The sequence below is a fragment of the Cryptomeria japonica genome, chromosome 4 (assembly GCF_030272615.1).
Source record: "Cryptomeria japonica chromosome 4, Sugi_1.0, whole genome shotgun sequence".
In the NCBI taxonomy this organism is placed as follows: Eukaryota; Viridiplantae; Streptophyta; class Pinopsida; order Cupressales; family Cupressaceae; genus Cryptomeria; species Cryptomeria japonica.
The window spans coordinates 490,449,319-490,468,663 of record NC_081408.1 but is presented as its reverse complement, the minus strand read 5'-3'; positions in this window follow the sequence as shown (position 1 = coordinate 490,468,663).

The window sequence follows — 19,345 nt, the reverse complement described above, 5'->3', positions numbered from 1 at the left end:
TGATAATTTCAATGAGATAATGGATGACTACTTCAGTAAATTTCAAGAAAAGATGCATAATAGGTACAGAATCCCACCTCAGTTAGTGGAAAAATATAAGGATGATATATGTTTTGAAGTGGACACCAACTACTGTTATGTCAATGCAGTAGATCCTAGAACTCAATCTCTACCATCCATGGGTTATGAGATGGATCTTGATATTTCTCAACAACAGATAGATGCCTTTTTGACACTTCCTAGGCATGCTACCGAGATGAGGTATGGTACCTATGAAGAGGTCAAAGAAAAAGTAAAAATGAGCATAGTAGTAAGCATAGTAGTACTGAAGGCTACAAGAAAAGCCACTAAAATGATCAAAGTGCTAACTGAGAAATTTGGAGAAGGTTCTACCTCCACTCCTATCAAGAGTGATCAACTTACAATTGAGGAAGAATCTGAAGCTCAAGAAGCAGCAATTACTCTAAGCACCGAGTTGCCAAAGGGCAAAATATTGAAAAGGAAGAAACAAGATACACCTAAGGTATCACCGACTCCACCAGTGAAACGACCTAACACTAGATCATCTGCAGTGTCACCCGGTAAGAGGCAGAAAAAGGTTGAATTGCCTAAAGTTATAAAGACTTATAGAAAGTCGACCAAGAGACTCATTTTGAATAAAGAGTCAAGTGACACAGAATCTGAAGACAAAAACAAATTTCAGATTGTTAAAAAGCACAAAGGAAGATGTACACATTGTTGACAACTTTTGTGCCAAATTGAAACAATATGGAGGATTCGAGTCATTCAGGTATGTAAAATATGACTCTAGAACAGAAGATGAGAAGAGGCAAATAGAAGAATCAGTTGTATGCACACTTCTCAAATTCTGAGTAGTTCCATTGGAAGTAAGTAATTTTCTTCCAAATGCATTATACTCTCACATTGACAATAGATGGAAATATGTTATGGACTCAGAGAAGCAGATAAGAGAAAGAGTTTTAGTACAGCTCTTTCCAGCCATGTCGGTAAATGATATTAGAAACCATTTGAAAAACTACCAGACAAATTTTTAAGTGAAGCATAGAGCCTTGAAAATGATGAATGGACTTTATCTTGAAGTCGAAAAGGAAACCAAAGAGAAATGGCAAGAAATCTTCAGAATTCAGACTGAAGAAAGTCAAGGTGAAGTTGAAATAGTTGACATTACCGAGCAAGATCCTGCTTCAACTATTCAACAAGATGAGGATGTCATGGACACTGAGGCACGGGAACAAGAGATGATAGAAGGAAATGTCTATGCCAAACTGGTATCAAGTGAATCAGTTTTGGAACAAGTCAAGTCCTATCCTCCGGTAACTCAGCAAGTTTCAACCGAGAAACCTCAGGACACTGATCAAGGCAAAGAGGGTCAACAGTCTACAAAAGGAGAATCTACTTCTCAGGCCACCGGGGAACAGACTTCTCAAGAACCTACATGCACTGAAACTGTTGCCACTGAGACCCCAAGAAAGGAATCACCGAAGGACACATCAGAGGCTAAAGAAACTGACAACAGTGTTGCCTCTACCAAGCAACCTACCGAGGGTGAACCAGCCTCCATAGCCATTGTACTTGTTCAATTGGTGAAAGCCTCATCATCCAAAGAAAAGAAAGTGAAGAAGCATAGTTTCAAGATAGATCTATCAAAACCTATTGTGTTGCCAAATGTTGACATTTCAAAACTGAAAGGGCAAGCACTTATTGAATTCGGAGAACTATGTAAAGCCAAAGCAAAACAAGAAAGACAAATGGTTATTCAGAAGAAGAACCAAGTACTTCAGAAGGTTAAAGCATTATTGATAGACATGCTACCTAAAGCTACCGTGAATAAAGATGTTTCCATCCATATGCAACTAGATGAACTAATCACTAAATTAGAAGCATCAGGAGTAGACGCATCAGAATACCTTAGCAAGTTAAAGGACAAACAGCTAACTGCCAAAATGATTGAAGAAGTGTAGAAAGCAATTGCCATAGGTAAAGTCAAGCTTGTTAGACTCATTGCTGAGTCATCCCCTCAACTCAAACATATTCTTTATTTATGTCAGAAGCTCTGTACATTTTCATTATTTATTAAGGTTATCAAGCATAAGACCGAAGTTATTGAACAAGAGATTACCAATCTCTCCAATAAATTGACCACCGAGCCAAATTTTGTTCAGAATTTCTATACCAAGCTACAAACTCTTATGGCTCAATAGTTAGAACTTTGAAATGAAGAGCACAAAATAAGGATGGATATCATGACTCTTCAGACCTTATTTATTCCCCACTTATCATCAGTCCAAGAGCAGATCAACCGAGCTACCCACTTATCTACTCAACCAGAGGGAAGCACTTTAGATGGTTTGATTTCACTGTTAGCTGATATTACAGCTTAGAATTCCCTAATGGACAGTGTCAAGGATGCACTCTCCAGTGCTCTCACTGATGCTAGTACAAAGTATAAATCTATTTTTGACCAGTTGCCTCCACCTAATGGTAACTAGTTTTGATGTTTTTCAAAAAGGGGGAGTGTACCGAGTATAAGAGGGAGAGTATCAAGTAGAACAGAGTATCTGAATGTAAAGTTGAATTTGATAGAGGGAGCATAGAACACAGAGCAGTGAACACCGAGCATTGATCACAGGAGCATGCAAATTAAGTTATGTACAGTATATTGATAAGGGGAGTATATATTTGAAGTATGTTACTATTCATTGACAATTGTATATACTGTCATTTTAGTCAAATTTTGTAAGTATATAGATTTTGAGTTATGACTTTGAAAGGAATTTTGTCAACCATACCAAACTAATGTCAAAAGGGGAGATTGTTATTATTTACTAAGTTGTCATTAGTTTTATGTCCAAAGTCATCCTATATAGTCTAGTTGGTTAATTCTACTGAAATATTCAGTCGGTAAGTACTGAAGCAGTCGGTTACAGAAGAAAGAAGTCACAGAGTTAAGTATACACTGAGCTATCTACCGAGTAATGTTCTATGTCTACTGAGTAGCAAAGAAGGTATACCGAGTAATCTGAACCAAGTAGAAACATGTTACCAGATTCAATGAACCTCGACACATATGTGGAAATGTGTTACAAGAATCAAAGAATAGGGAACGGTTATCACATAGGAAACTGCACTTCAATATTTTGTATGATTTTGAGGAAGTTTATCCAATGAAATAATTTCTATTTTTATTCATTCGATGAATCTTGTTTGTAAGATCAAAGCATGAACAGATCACCATCCCAGAGATCTATTTATATAGAGTGATTTGAGAATCAAAATATGAGAGACATGTGTGACAGAAGAGTTAAAAGGAAAATCATAAGAGGACACATTGAGTTGTGACTGTTACGACTGACAGAGATATTCAGAGGTCACCAAGAAAATCTTCAGAGAACATTTTAAGGGACAAAGTAAACAGAAGGGTTTACCGAGTTGATTTATCAATTACCGAGGTATGCTATGAGCAAGGTAATTTCATATTGAGCACATAGAATCTTCTATAACATTTCAGATGTAAAGTTGCAGATATTTGTAAATATTTTATCGAATCATTTGAGTTGTAATAGAAACCTTTAATAGGGTAAAAGACTCTAACAAAGTCTATAAATTGTAAAGCCTTTAACCAAGTGCAGCATTTTGTATAAGTGTTGTAAAATCCTTTAGCAAGGTAGATCTAAAGATCTTGATACTCCTAACAAGATAAGCTATTAGAAATAGCTAAACATGTAGCTCTAATCGAGCAACCTTTATTATTGCAGTAGTGAAGTTGTGGGTGCCATCCCCACCGCAGTTTTTCTCTCTAATAAAGAGTTTCTGCGTAACCAAAATATTTGTGTTATGGAGTGAAATGTGTATGAATTCTATTTCTATAATTATGTGTTATCTTTATAATATGAGATCAGCAGTTCACAATTTATGTTTATCACTAAGATTGTTTTTGAAGAAAAGTTTTGAAGTACTGATTCACCCCTCCCCTCTCAGTACATTATCTTTCATTGTTGGACCTAACAATAAATTCCTATGTGATGAAAATCATATGCGACGAGTGTTACATGATGTCACAATGGCATTATGCCTCCCTCGGTGCCTATACGGTATGTTAAAATCTATAGAGCGTAACCTCTACAGACTAGAAGACCTCCCTCAACGGAGTGTAAAACGTTGTTGATTGTGACCACTCGAACAGAACCCTTTCTAAACACCTTAGAAATTAGAAGCCAAACCGAGTCAATAACCAGACACTTGAATTATCACAGTGCAAGGGTGGGGAAGAATCTACCCCCAAGACACTCACCATATATTTCCCAGGATAACGGACCAATTGAGGAGCAATCTTCTTTGGTATAATTTCTAGAAAAACGCAAAAAAATAGGTGCACCCTAGGTTGTGACAGGGCTACTTGAGCTGACGGACTATCAAGATGTGGGTTGTGGTAATACTTGTGACCTTTTGACCATTAGGAGAGTCTTCTTGATGTGCTAATGATTGACCAATTACAACGAAAACAAAATGGGGTCTTGAAAAAGACTCCAACATTCATGGGAATTTGAAAAAGTTCCTTAAACAAGTATTCTTTTCATGGTATTATTCTTTTTGATGTGTCTACTGTGGTATTGAGGAGCGATCTTCTTTGGTCTAATTTTTGGAAAAAGGCAAAAAAATAGGTGGACCCTAGGGTGTGACAGGGCTATTTGAGCTAACGGAGTATCAAGATGTGGGTTGTGATAATACTTCTGACCTTTTGACCATTAGGAGAATCTTCTTTATGTGCTAACGATTGACCAATTACAATGAAAAGAAAATGGGGTCTTGAAAAATACTCCAACATTCATCGGAATTTTAAAAAGTTCCTTAAACAAGTATTATTTTCATGGTATTATTCTTTTTGATGTGCTTAAAAGGGGTGCAAAATTTAAATTTTCTTTGTCGTTTCTTCATTAATTGACCTTGCGCACCTAACTCGTAACAATATTTCGCAAGAAAGGTAACCTTCAAAATCTCAGGTGCAAGGAGGGCACGATAGCATAGGAGATAACATGGATCATATCAAAGACTCCTAAAAGAAGAAAGAGAACTTCACAAAATTGAAGAAAGAGAAGAAATTTCCCAATACCATAGAAGCATCCACCGATTCATTGCCAAATACAATTTTTATGATGACATTGATGTGATGGCTCATGTGATTTGGGATAACATCACTGCAGGATAAAATCTCTATCTTCTATCTTTTCTTTCTGTCTAATTTTTAAAATAAAATAAAATAAATTCTTTTTTGCATTTAACTAATGAGCAATTGACCTGGTAATGCTACACAATTGCTCAAACATCAATTTGCAATTGCTATCACAGTAATTCGCAATTGATAGCATATCAGTTCACAATTGATCAGACATCAGTTCGCAATTGCTTAGTAGGTAGTTCACAATTGCTAGTTTAGGTTTTTCACATTCTATCTTTATTTAGTTCTCTTTTTTATCATTATTTCTCTCTGCTTGTAAAAAGATAGAGCTCTACAACTGAGAAGATTAGGCTGGATAGCCCACCATGTGTCTACTAACATTATTTTCTCTATAGGTTTAGAGTAGAGAACTTCTTTTGGGGATTTTAAAAAGAACAAAATCAAATTCTTTCCTATTCTTTCACAAATTTCTATGAAGGTTAAAAATGAACACCATACCTGTGTGGAGCAACATATCCACTTAGAATAAAAAATCATTGCAATGGAAGGATAAAAAGAACTTTGTTTTTCATGTCTTCAAAGGGATAGATATTATGCTCTCCCCTTTAATGGGTGATCAAAAAACCAAACTCTCTTCTTTTATGCTTTCAGTAATTTTTTGTACTTGCATCCTTTAGAAGGCCTACCCTCCTGAGTTTCCCTTAGGGCACCACTAAGGTTGGTGAGAGGGGAAAGACCTTAGTGGCAATGACCAAAGCCAAGTAATCCAAGCCATTATAAATAAATTCCTATGTGATGAAAATCATATGCGACGAGTGTTACATGTTGTCACAATGGTGTTATGCCTCCCTCAGTGCCTATAAGGCACTTTAAAATCTGTAGAGCGTAACCTCTACAAACTAGAAGACCTCCCTCAATGGAGTGTAAAACGTTGTTGATTGTGACCACTCGAACAGAACCCTTTCTAAACACCTTAGAAATTAGAAGCCAAACCGAGTCAATAACCAGACACTTGAATTATCACAGTGCAAGGGTGGGGAAGAATCTACCCCCAAGACACTCACCATATATTTCCCAGGATAACAGACCAATTGAGGAGCGATCTTCTTTGGTCTAATTTCTAGAAAAACGCAAAAAAATAGGTGCACCCTAGGGTGTGACAGGGCTACTTGAGCTGACGGACTATCAAGATGTGGGTTGTGGTAATACTTGTGACCTTTTGACCATTAGGAGAGTCTTCTTGATGTGCTAATGATTGACCAATTACAACGAAAACAAAATGGGGTCTTGAAAAAGACTCCAACATTCATGGGAATTTGAAAAAGTTCCTTAAACAAGTATTCTTTTCATGGTATTATTCTTTTTGATGTGTCTACTGTGGTATTGAGGAGCGATCTTCTTTGGTCTAATTTTTGGAAAAAGGCAAAAAAATAGGTGGACCCTAGGGTGTGACAGGGCTATTTGAGCTAACGGAGTATCAAGATGTGGGTTGTGATAATACTTCTGACCTTTTGACCATTAGGAGAATCTTCTTTATGTGCTAACGATTGACCAATTACAATGAAAAGAAAATGGGGTCTTGAAAAATACTCCAACATTTAGCGGAATTTTAAAAAGTTCCTTAAACAAGTATTATTTTCATGGTATTATTCTTTTTGATGTGCTTAAAAGGGGTGCAAAATTTAAATTTTCGTTGTCATTTCTTCATTAATTGACCTTGCGCACCTAACTCGTCACAATATTTCGCAAGAAAGGTAACCTTCAAAATCTCAGGTGCAAGGAGGGCACGATAGCATAGGAGATAACATGGATCATATCAAAGACTCCTAAAAGAAGAAAGAGAACTTCACAAAATTGAAGAAAGAGAAGAAATTGCCCAATACCATAGAAGCATCCACCGATTCATTGCCAAATACAATTTTTATGACGACATTGATGTGATGGCTCATGTGATTTGGGATAACATCACTGCAGAATAAAATCTCTATCTTCTATCTTTTCTTTCTGTCTAATTTTTAAAATAAAATAAAATAAATTCTTTTTTGCATTTAACTAATGAGCAATTGACCTGGTAATGCTACACAATTGCTCAAACATCAATTTGCAATTGCTATCACAGTAATTCGCAATTGATAGCATATCAGTTCACAATTGATCAGACATCAGTTCGCAATTGCTTAGTAGGTAGTTCACAATTGCTAGTTTAGGTTTTTCACATTCTATCTTTATTTAGTTCTCTTTTTTATCATTATTTCTCTCTGCTTGTAAAAAAATAGAGCTCTACAACTGAGAAGATTAGGCCGGATAGCCCACCATGTGTCTACTAACATTATTTTCTCTATAGGTTTAGAGTAGAGAACTTCTTTTGGTGATTTTAAAAAGAACAAAATCAAATTCTTTCCTATTCTTTCACAAATTGCTATGAAGGTTAAAAATGAACACCATACCTGTGTGGAGCAACATATCCACTTAGAATAAAAAATCATTGCAATGGAAGGATAAAAAGAACTTTGTTTTTCATGTCTTCAAAGGGATAGATATTATGCTCTCCCCTTTAATGGGTGATCAAAAAACCAAACTCTCTTCTTTTATGCTTTCAGTAATTTTTTGTACTTGCATCCTTTAGAAGGCCTACCCTCCTGAGTTTCCCTTAGGGCACCACTAAGGTTGGTGAGAGGGGAAAGACCTTAGTGGCAATGACCAAAGCCAAGTAATCCAAGCCATTATAAATAAATTCCTATGTGATGAAAATCATATGCGACGAGTGTTACATGTTGTCACAATGGTGTTATGCCTCCCTCAGTGCCTATAAGGCACTTTAAAATCTGTAGAGCGTAACCTCTACAAACTAGAAGACCTCCCTCAATGGAGTGTAAAACGTTGTTGATTGTGACCACTCGAACAGAACCCTTTCTAAACACCTTAGAAATTAGAAGCCAAACCGAGTCAATAACCAGACACTTGAATTATCACAGTGCAAGGGTGGGGAAGAATCTACCCCCAAGACACTCACCATATATTTCCCAGGATAACAGACCAATTGAGGAGCGATCTTCTTTGGTCTAATTTCTAGAAAAACGCAAAAAAATAGGTGCACCCTAGGGTGTGACAGGGCTACTTGAGCTGACGGACTATCAAGATGTGGGTTGTGGTAATACTTGTGACCTTTTGACCATTAGGAGAGTCTTCTTGATGTGCTAATGATTGACCAATTACAACGAAAACAAAATGGGGTCTTGAAAAAGACTCCAACATTCATGGGAATTTGAAAAAGTTCCTTAAACAAGTATTCTTTTCATGGTATTATTCTTTTTGATGTGTCTACTGTGGTATTGAGGAGCGATCTTCTTTGGTCTAATTTTTGGAAAAAGGCAAAAAAATAGGTGGACCCTAGGGTGTGACAGGGCTATTTGAGCTAACGGAGTATCAAGATGTGGGTTGTGATAATACTTCTGACCTTTTGACCATTAGGAGAATCTTCTTTATGTGCTAACGATTGACCAATTACAATGAAAAGAAAATGGGGTCTTGAAAAATACTCCAACATTTAGCGGAATTTTAAAAAGTTCCTTAAACAAGTATTATTTTCATGGTATTATTCTTTTTGATGTGCTTAAAAGGGGTGCAAAATTTAAATTTTCGTTGTCATTTCTTCATTAATTGACCTTGCGCACCTAACTCGTCACAATATTTCGCAAGAAAGGTAACCTTCAAAATCTCAGGTGCAAGGAGGGCACGATAGCATAGGAGATAACATGGATCATATCAAAGACTCCTAAAAGAAGAAAGAGAACTTCACAAAATTGAAGAAAGAGAAGAAATTGCCCAATACCATAGAAGCATCCACCGATTCATTGCCAAATACAATTTTTATGACGACATTGATGTGATGGCTCATGTGATTTGGGATAACATCACTGCAGAATAAAATCTCTATCTTCTATCTTTTCTTTCTGTCTAATTTTTAAAATAAAATAAAATAAATTCTTTTTTGCATTTAACTAATGAGCAATTGACCTGGTAATGCTACACAATTGCTCAAACATCAATTTGCAATTGCTATCACAGTAATTCGCAATTGATAGCATATCAGTTCACAATTGATCAGACATCAGTTCGCAATTGCTTAGTAGGTAGTTCACAATTGCTAGTTTAGGTTTTTCACATTCTATCTTTATTTAGTTCTCTTTTTTATCATTATTTCTCTCTGCTTGTAAAAAAATAGAGCTCTACAACTGAGAAGATTAGGCCGGATAGCCCACCATGTGTCTACTAACATTATTTTCTCTATAGGTTTAGAGTAGAGAACTTCTTTTGGTGATTTTAAAAAGAACAAAATCAAATTCTTTCCTATTCTTTCACAAATTGCTATGAAGGTTAAAAATGAACACCATACCTGTGTGGAGCAACATATCCACTTAGAATAAAAAATCATTGCAATGGAAGGATAAAAAGAACTTTGTTTTTCATGTCTTCAAAGGGATAGATATTATGCTCTCCCCTTTAATGGGTGATCAAAAAACCAAACTCTCTTCTTTTATGCTTTCAGTAATTTTTTGTACTTGCATCCTTTAGAAGGCCTACCCTCCTGAGTTTCCCTTAGGGCACCACTAAGGTTGGTGAGAGGGGAAAGACCTTAGTGGCAATGACCAAAGCCAAGTAATCCAAGCCATTATAAATAAATTCCTATGTGATGAAAATCATATGCGACGAGTGTTACATGTTGTCACAATGGTGTTATGCCTCCCTCAGTGCCTATAAGGCACTTTAAAATCTGTAGAGCGTAACCTCTACAAACTAGAAGACCTCCCTCAATGGAGTGTAAAACGTTGTTGATTGTGACCACTCGAACAGAACCCTTTCTAAACACCTTAGAAATTAGAAGCCAAACCGAGTCAATAACCAGACACTTGAATTATCACAGTGCAAGGGTGGGGAAGAATCTACCCCCAAGACACTCACCATATATTTCCCAGGATAACAGACCAATTGAGGAGCGATCTTCTTTGGTCTAATTTCTAGAAAAACGCAAAAAAATAGGTGCACCCTAGGGTGTGACAGGGCTACTTGAGCTGACGGACTATCAAGATGTGGGTTGTGGTAATACTTGTGACCTTTTGACCATTAGGAGAGTCTTCTTGATGTGCTAATGATTGACCAATTACAACGAAAACAAAATGGGGTCTTGAAAAAGACTCCAACATTCATGGGAATTTGAAAAAGTTCCTTAAACAAGTATTCTTTTCATGGTATTATTCTTTTTGATGTGTCTACTGTGGTATTGAGGAGCGATCTTCTTTGGTCTAATTTTTGGAAAAAGGCAAAAAAATAGGTGGACCCTAGGGTGTGACAGGGCTATTTGAGCTAACGGAGTATCAAGATGTGGGTTGTGATAATACTTCTGACCTTTTGACCATTAGGAGAATCTTCTTTATGTGCTAACGATTGACCAATTACAATGAAAAGAAAATGGGGTCTTGAAAAATACTCCAACATTTAGCGGAATTTTAAAAAGTTCCTTAAACAAGTATTATTTTCATGGTATTATTCTTTTTGATGTGCTTAAAAGGGGTGCAAAATTTAAATTTTCGTTGTCATTTCTTCATTAATTGACCTTGCGCACCTAACTCGTCACAATATTTCGCAAGAAAGGTAACCTTCAAAATCTCAGGTGCAAGGAGGGCACGATAGCATAGGAGATAACATGGATCATATCAAAGACTCCTAAAAGAAGAAAGAGAACTTCACAAAATTGAAGAAAGAGAAGAAATTGCCCAATACCATAGAAGCATCCACCGATTCATTGCCAAATACAATTTTTATGACGACATTGATGTGATGGCTCATGTGATTTGGGATAACATCACTGCAGAATAAAATCTCTATCTTCTATCTTTTCTTTCTGTCTAATTTTTAAAATAAAATAAAATAAATTCTTTTTTGCATTTAACTAATGAGCAATTGACCTGGTAATGCTACACAATTGCTCAAACATCAATTTGCAATTGCTATCACAGTAATTCGCAATTGATAGCATATCAGTTCACAATTGATCAGACATCAGTTCGCAATTGCTTAGTAGGTAGTTCACAATTGCTAGTTTAGGTTTTTCACATTCTATCTTTATTTAGTTCTCTTTTTTATCATTATTTCTCTCTGCTTGTAAAAAAATAGAGCTCTACAACTGAGAAGATTAGGCCGGATAGCCCACCATGTGTCTACTAACATTATTTTCTCTATAGGTTTAGAGTAGAGAACTTCTTTTGGTGATTTTAAAAAGAACAAAATCAAATTCTTTCCTATTCTTTCACAAATTGCTATGAAGGTTAAAAATGAACACCATACCTGTGTGGAGCAACATATCCACTTAGAATAAAAAATCATTGCAATGGAAGGATAAAAAGAACTTTGTTTTTCATGTCTTCAAAGGGATAGATATTATGCTCTCCCCTTTAATGGGTGATCAAAAAACCAAACTCTCTTCTTTTATGCTTTCAGTAATTTTTTGTACTTGCATCCTTTAGAAGGCCTACCCTCCTGAGTTTCCCTTAGGGCACCACTAAGGTTGGTGAGAGGGGAAAGACCTTAGTGGCAATGACCAAAGCCAAGTAATCCAAGCCATTATAAATAAATTCCTATGTGATGAAAATCATATGCGACGAGTGTTACATGTTGTCACAATGGTGTTATGCCTCCCTCAGTGCCTATAAGGCACTTTAAAATCTGTAGAGCGTAACCTCTACAAACTAGAAGACCTCCCTCAATGGAGTGTAAAACGTTGTTGATTGTGACCACTCGAACAGAACCCTTTCTAAACACCTTAGAAATTAGAAGCCAAACCGAGTCAATAACCAGACACTTGAATTATCACAGTGCAAGGGTGGGGAAGAATCTACCCCCAAGACACTCACCATATATTTCCCAGGATAACAGACCAATTGAGGAGCGATCTTCTTTGGTCTAATTTCTAGAAAAACGCAAAAAAATAGGTGCACCCTAGGGTGTGACAGGGCTACTTGAGCTGACGGACTATCAAGATGTGGGTTGTGGTAATACTTGTGACCTTTTGACCATTAGGAGAGTCTTCTTGATGTGCTAATGATTGACCAATTACAACGAAAACAAAATGGGGTCTTGAAAAAGACTCCAACATTCATGGGAATTTGAAAAAGTTCCTTAAACAAGTATTCTTTTCATGGTATTATTCTTTTTGATGTGTCTACTGTGGTATTGAGGAGCGATCTTCTTTGGTCTAATTTTTGGAAAAAGGCAAAAAAATAGGTGGACCCTAGGGTGTGACAGGGCTATTTGAGCTAACGGAGTATCAAGATGTGGGTTGTGATAATACTTCTGACCTTTTGACCATTAGGAGAATCTTCTTTATGTGCTAACGATTGACCAATTACAATGAAAAGAAAATGGGGTCTTGAAAAATACTCCAACATTTAGCGGAATTTTAAAAAGTTCCTTAAACAAGTATTATTTTCATGGTATTATTCTTTTTGATGTGCTTAAAAGGGGTGCAAAATTTAAATTTTCGTTGTCATTTCTTCATTAATTGACCTTGCGCACCTAACTCGTCACAATATTTCGCAAGAAAGGTAACCTTCAAAATCTCAGGTGCAAGGAGGGCACGATAGCATAGGAGATAACATGGATCATATCAAAGACTCCTAAAAGAAGAAAGAGAACTTCACAAAATTGAAGAAAGAGAAGAAATTGCCCAATACCATAGAAGCATCCACCGATTCATTGCCAAATACAATTTTTATGACGACATTGATGTGATGGCTCATGTGATTTGGGATAACATCACTGCAGAATAAAATCTCTATCTTCTATCTTTTCTTTCTGTCTAATTTTTAAAATAAAATAAAATAAATTCTTTTTTGCATTTAACTAATGAGCAATTGACCTGGTAATGCTACACAATTGCTCAAACATCAATTTGCAATTGCTATCACAGTAATTCACAATTGATAGCATATCAGTTCACAATTGATCAGACATCAGTTCGCAATTGCTTAGTAGGTAGTTCACAATTGCTAGTTTAGGTTTTTCACATTCTATCTTTATTTAGTTCTCTTTTTTATCATTATTTCTCTCTGCTTGTAAAAAAATAGAGCTCTACAACTGAGAAGATTAGGCCGGATAGCCCACCATGTGTCTACTAACATTATTTTCTCTATAGGTTTAGAGTAGAGAACTTCTTTTGGTGATTTTAAAAAGAACAAAATCAAATTCTTTCCTATTCTTTCACAAATTGCTATGAAGGTTAAAAATGAACACCATACCTGTGTGGAGCAACATATCCACTTAGAATAAAAAATCATTGCAATGGAAGGATAAAAAGAACTTTGTTTTTCATGTCTTCAAAGGGATAGATATTATGCTCTCCCCTTTAATGGGTGATCAAAAAACCAAACTCTCTTCTTTTATGCTTTCAGTAATTTTTTGTACTTGCATCCTTTAGAAGGCCTACCCTCCTGAGTTTCCCTTAGGGCACCACTAAGGTTGGTGAGAGGGGAAAGACCTTAGTGGCAATGACCAAAGCCAAGTAATCCAAGCCATTATAAATAAATTCCTATGTGATGAAAATCATATGCGACGAGTGTTACATGTTGTCACAATGGTGTTATGCCTCCCTCAGTGCCTATAAGGCACTTTAAAATCTGTAGAGCGTAACCTCTACAAACTAGAAGACCTCCCTCAATGGAGTGTAAAACGTTGTTGATTGTGACCACTCGAACAGAACCCTTTCTAAACACCTTAGAAATTAGAAGCCAAACCGAGTCAATAACCAGACACTTGAATTATCACAGTGCAAGGGTGGGGAAGAATCTACCCCCAAGACACTCACCATATATTTCCCAGGATAACAGACCAATTGAGGAGCGATCTTCTTTGGTCTAATTTCTAGAAAAACGCAAAAAAATAGGTGCACCCTAGGGTGTGACAGGGCTACTTGAGCTGACGGACTATCAAGATGTGGGTTGTGGTAATACTTGTGACCTTTTGACCATTAGGAGAGTCTTCTTGATGTGCTAATGATTGACCAATTACAACAAAAACAAAATGGGGTCTTGAAAAAGACTCCAACATTCATGGGAATTTAAAAAAGTTCCTTAAACAAGTATTCTTTTCATGGTATTATTCTTGTTGATGTGTCTACTGTGGTATTGAGGAGCGATCTTCTTTGGTCTAATTTTTGGAAAAAGGCAAAAAAATAGGTGGACCCTAGGGTGTGACAGGGCTATTTGAGCTAACGGAGTATCAAGATGTGCGTTGTGATAATACTTGTGACCTTTTGACCATTAGGAGAATCTTCTTTATGTGATAACGATTGACCAATTACAATGAAAAGAAAATGGGGTCTTGAAAAATACTCCAACATTCATCAGAATTTTAAAAAGTTCCTTAAACAAGTATTATTTTCATGGTATTATTCTTTTTGATGTGCTTAAAAGGGGTGCAAAATTTAAATTTTCTTTGTCGTTTCTTGATTAATTGACCTTGCGCACCTAACTCGTAACAATATTTCGCAAGAAAGGTAACCTTCAAAATCTCAGGTGCAAGGAGGGCACGATAGCATAGGAGATAACATGGATCATATCAAAGACTCCTAAAAGAAGAAAGAGAACTTCACAAAATTGAAGAAAGAGAAGAAATTGCCCAATACCATAGAAGCATCCACTGATTCATTGCCAAATACAATTTTTATGACGACATTGATGTGATGGCTCATGTGATTTGGGATAACATCACTGCAGAATAAAATCTCTATCTTCTATCTTTTCTTTCTGTCTAATTTTTAAAATAAAATAAAATAAATTCTTTTTTGCATTTAACTAATGAGCAATTGACCCGGTAATGCTACACAATTGCTCAAACATCAATTTGCAATTGCTATCACAGTAATTCGCAATTGATAGCATATCAGTTCACAATTGATCATACATCAGTTCGCAATTGCTTAGTAGGTAGTTCACAATTGCTAGTTTAGGTTTTTCACATTCTATCTTTATTTAGTTCTGTTTTTTATCATTATTTCTCTCTGCTTGTAAAAAGATAGAGCTCTACAACTGAGAAGATTAGGCTGGATAGCCCACCATGTGTCTACTAACATTATTTTCTCTATAGGTTTAGAGTAGAGAACTTCTTTTGGTGATTTTAAAAAGAACAAAATCAAATTCTTTCCTATTCTTTCACAAATTGCTATGAATGTTAAAAATGAACACCATACCTGTGTGGAGCAACATATCCACTTAGAATAAAAAATCATTGCAATGGAAGGATAAAAAGAACTTTGTTTTTCATGTCTTCAAAGGGATAGATATTATGCTCTCCCCTTTAATGGGTGATCAAAAAACCAAACTCTCTTCTTTTATGCTTTCAGTAATTTTTTGTACTTGCATCCTTTAGAAGGCCTACCCTCCTGAGTTTCCCTTAGGGCACCACTAAGGTTGGTGAGAGGGGAACGACCTTAGTGGCAATGACTAAAGCCAAGTAATCCAAGCCATTATAAATAAATGTGTATGTGATGAAAATCATATGCGAAGAGTGTTACATGTTGTCACAATGGTGTTATGCCTCCCTCAGTGCCTATAAGGCACGTTAAAATCTGTAGAGCGTAACCTCTACAGACTAGAAGACCTCCCTCAACAGAGTGTAAAACGTTGTTGATTGTGACCACTCGAACAGAACCCTTTCTAAACACCTTAGAAATTAGAAGCCAAACCGAGTCAATAACCAGACACTTGAATTATCACAATGCAAGGGTGGGGAAGAATCTACCCCCAAGACACTCACCATATATTTCCCAAGATAATGGGCCAATTGAGGAGCGATCTTCTTTGGTCTAATTTCTGGAAAAAAGCAAAAAAATAGTTGCACCCTAGGGTGTGACAGGGCTATTTGAACTGACGGAGTATCAAGATGTGGGTTGTGGTAATACTTGTGACCTTTTGACCATTAGGAGAGTCTTCTTGATGTGCTAACGATTGACCAATTATAGCGAAAACAAAATGGGGTCTTGAAAAAGACTCCAACATTCATGGGAATTTGAAAAACCTCCTTAAACAAGTATTCTTTTCATGGTATTATTTTTGTTGATGTGTCTACAGTGTCCTTTAATACATTTCACCAAATTCAAACATTTTTAAAAACACCAAAAACAAAGTGGAACCTCAACCAAAGTTTTGTCAAAGAACACAACAAGATCAAATCCCTCAAAGTCAAACGTCAACATCAAACCAAAACTTTTGCAAAATTCAAAGATGAAAAACATAACATTCTCAAGTTATCTAAGTCCTAGACATATAGTTCATGCATAAGTCCTTTAGTGTCATCATACTGCACAAAGTTTTTGCACAAGTCCTCACATCACAAAAAGAGTAGTATTCAACCAAGTTGCATCCACTCATATAGAATTCAGTATTGCATTAGAGTCTAAGAAACATACCTCAATACATGGGTCTGAAAGGAGACAATGATTTTACATTTGAGCAACCCAATCTTGGGCCAAACAACAACCAATTAGAAATAATTGATAGTTTGGACAACCTTGCTTGGAAACTAAAAGTTGACCATGCTCAGTACGATATAGTTTAAACTGTCATAGATAATGAGATCCGAAAAAATGTTTGTCTTGATGAAAAATTCAGGAAAAAGATCAAAAAAGAAGCTCAAAAATAAGCCATCAAACAATTGGTTGAAAATACCATAGCAAAGTTTTTAAATCCTTGTTAGAGTCCTTAAGCAAAGTATCAATCATTCCTAGGTTCCATATAGTCTGCATTATAATCCTTAGCATATTGGTCTGAAAGGAAATGAGAAATTCCCATTTGAGCAACCCAATCTTGGGTCAAACAATGTTCAATTAGAAATAATTGATGGGTTAAACATACTTGTTGGGGAATTGATAGTTGATCAAGACCAATTCAACATAGTCCAAGATATCATAGATGATGAAGTTCGGAAGTCGGTACAAATTGACATAGACCTTGAAAATCAAATCAAAGAATAGGCGGAATTTGAAGCATTTCGGCAATACGCTGAAGATCTTGTGTTTGAATTCCGAAATCCTTGATAGAAAGTATTCACTCATAGATTGCATTGTCTACATTTTAGTCTTTAGAAAGTCTTAGAAGCATACCTAGCTACATTTAGTTGATTCTTGCATTTGCATTTTAGAGAGTCTTATAGATTCAAGATCATGTTGGAATAACATTCATGTCATTAACACGTGCTCAAAAGGCGAAACATCAAATGGAACCTAACAACAACCCTTTGCTTAACCCAACATGGAATATGAACTTGTCCACAAATCAACAAGCATTGGGTTGGAGACCCGCAACCTTATCAACAAACACAAACATGATGCCTTCCATTGATGAAATACAACATAATCTGACAAAAGAAGAATTGGAAGCAGCCCAACAGGATCCCGCAATGCTTATGATTCTCAATGCTCTCATCAATAATGATAGAGACACATATCTTGCACTCTTAGTCCAAAATGGGGCCAAATTACCTCCAGGGGTGGACATTTTGGTTATATTGTTGTCAAGTGTGACATTGAATCAAAATATTCCTCAAGTACCTACTGAAGCAACACTTTCTACATCAACCCAGGGTGTATCTCAAAATACTCAAGAGACTACAACTTCATCACCATCAACAGTTGCATTAGCAAGTACTAATATTATATCTCAGGCAATGCCTAATGTAACAATACAAGCTACAATAGCTCAAAAACCTTCTTTGACAAGTATAACTCAACCTTCAGTTTCAGGTGGATCCACCTACAATGGTCAAAATGTGAATCAAGGAATAACTAGCTCATCTCAATCAAATGTCAATGCACAATTTGCGTACTTTACACCACCTAGTGGGACTTATGGTACACAACTACATGACTAGTCTACATTTCAACAAGCTCAAACGTACTCCAATACTATCCCTTTTGTGGGAAAAACTCATCAAGTCAATACACCATTGATGCAAATAGAGATTCTGACTCAACAAATGGAGAATCTTCAGAAACAGATGACCAATATGCAAACAGTCAATGATAAAAAGAGCTATACAATGGAGGACCTCCATCCATATCCTTTTCACAAAAAAATACACATGCCACATTTTCCCATGCATTTTGAAACTCCAAGGTTCAACAAATATAGAGGGAAAGGTGATCCTTGAGATCATGTCAGATAATTCTTCACAGTATTTATCGAGGTGGCTCATGATGATACATACTTAATGAGGTTATTTTCCAAAAGTCTTGGAGGGACAGTATTAGAATGGTTTTTACACCTCCCACCTAAGATTTCTTCGTGGGGTGAAATGGTTGAGTTATTCATATTAAACTTTACATTTAATATAGATAATCCAGTTACCTTAATGGATTTATGTGCAACAAAGCAAAAGGAAGGAGAAACCTTCCCTACATTCTTGAAAAGATGGAGAGGTTTATACCGTAGTTGTCTTAGTCAAATCCCTGAAGCTGAGCAAGGAGATATTTTCAATGAAAATATTGTACCTCCAATTAAGTATCCATTACAAATGCAATGCCTAAACAATTTTAAAGATATCACGGAAAAAGGCATCAAATGTGAACGAGGCCTATTAGAACAAGGGATACTGAAACACCACAAAGATAATGGGCCAAACACAAGTACAAACAATGAAAAGCCAAAATTTTGGCCTAGAAATAAGAATGTCACAAATGATGGAGTTGTTTATGCCTGTGTTGTAAACAGAGCTCAACCAGCAGTATCTCTCAAAGGACCAACTGATTTTGCCAATAAGAATCAAACTCAAATAAACAACACCAATGCACTGCAGTCAAGCAATCCAAGACAACCTAGGGAAAGCATACCCAGAAGAAGATTTACACCCCTTGGTGAATCTATTGAATCGACACTCAAAAAATTGATACAGAGCAATGCCATAACTTTACTAGAATCGAGGCCATATGAACCAGGTCCATTCAAGCCTGGTTGGTGGAATGACAATGATTTCTTTGAGTACCACCGCAATAAAGTTCACAAGATAGCAAGTTGTTACAAACTGAAGAACCTCATACAAGATCTTATTGGTCAAGGAAACATTGATGTGGATATTAATAAAGCACCAAACATAGTTCAT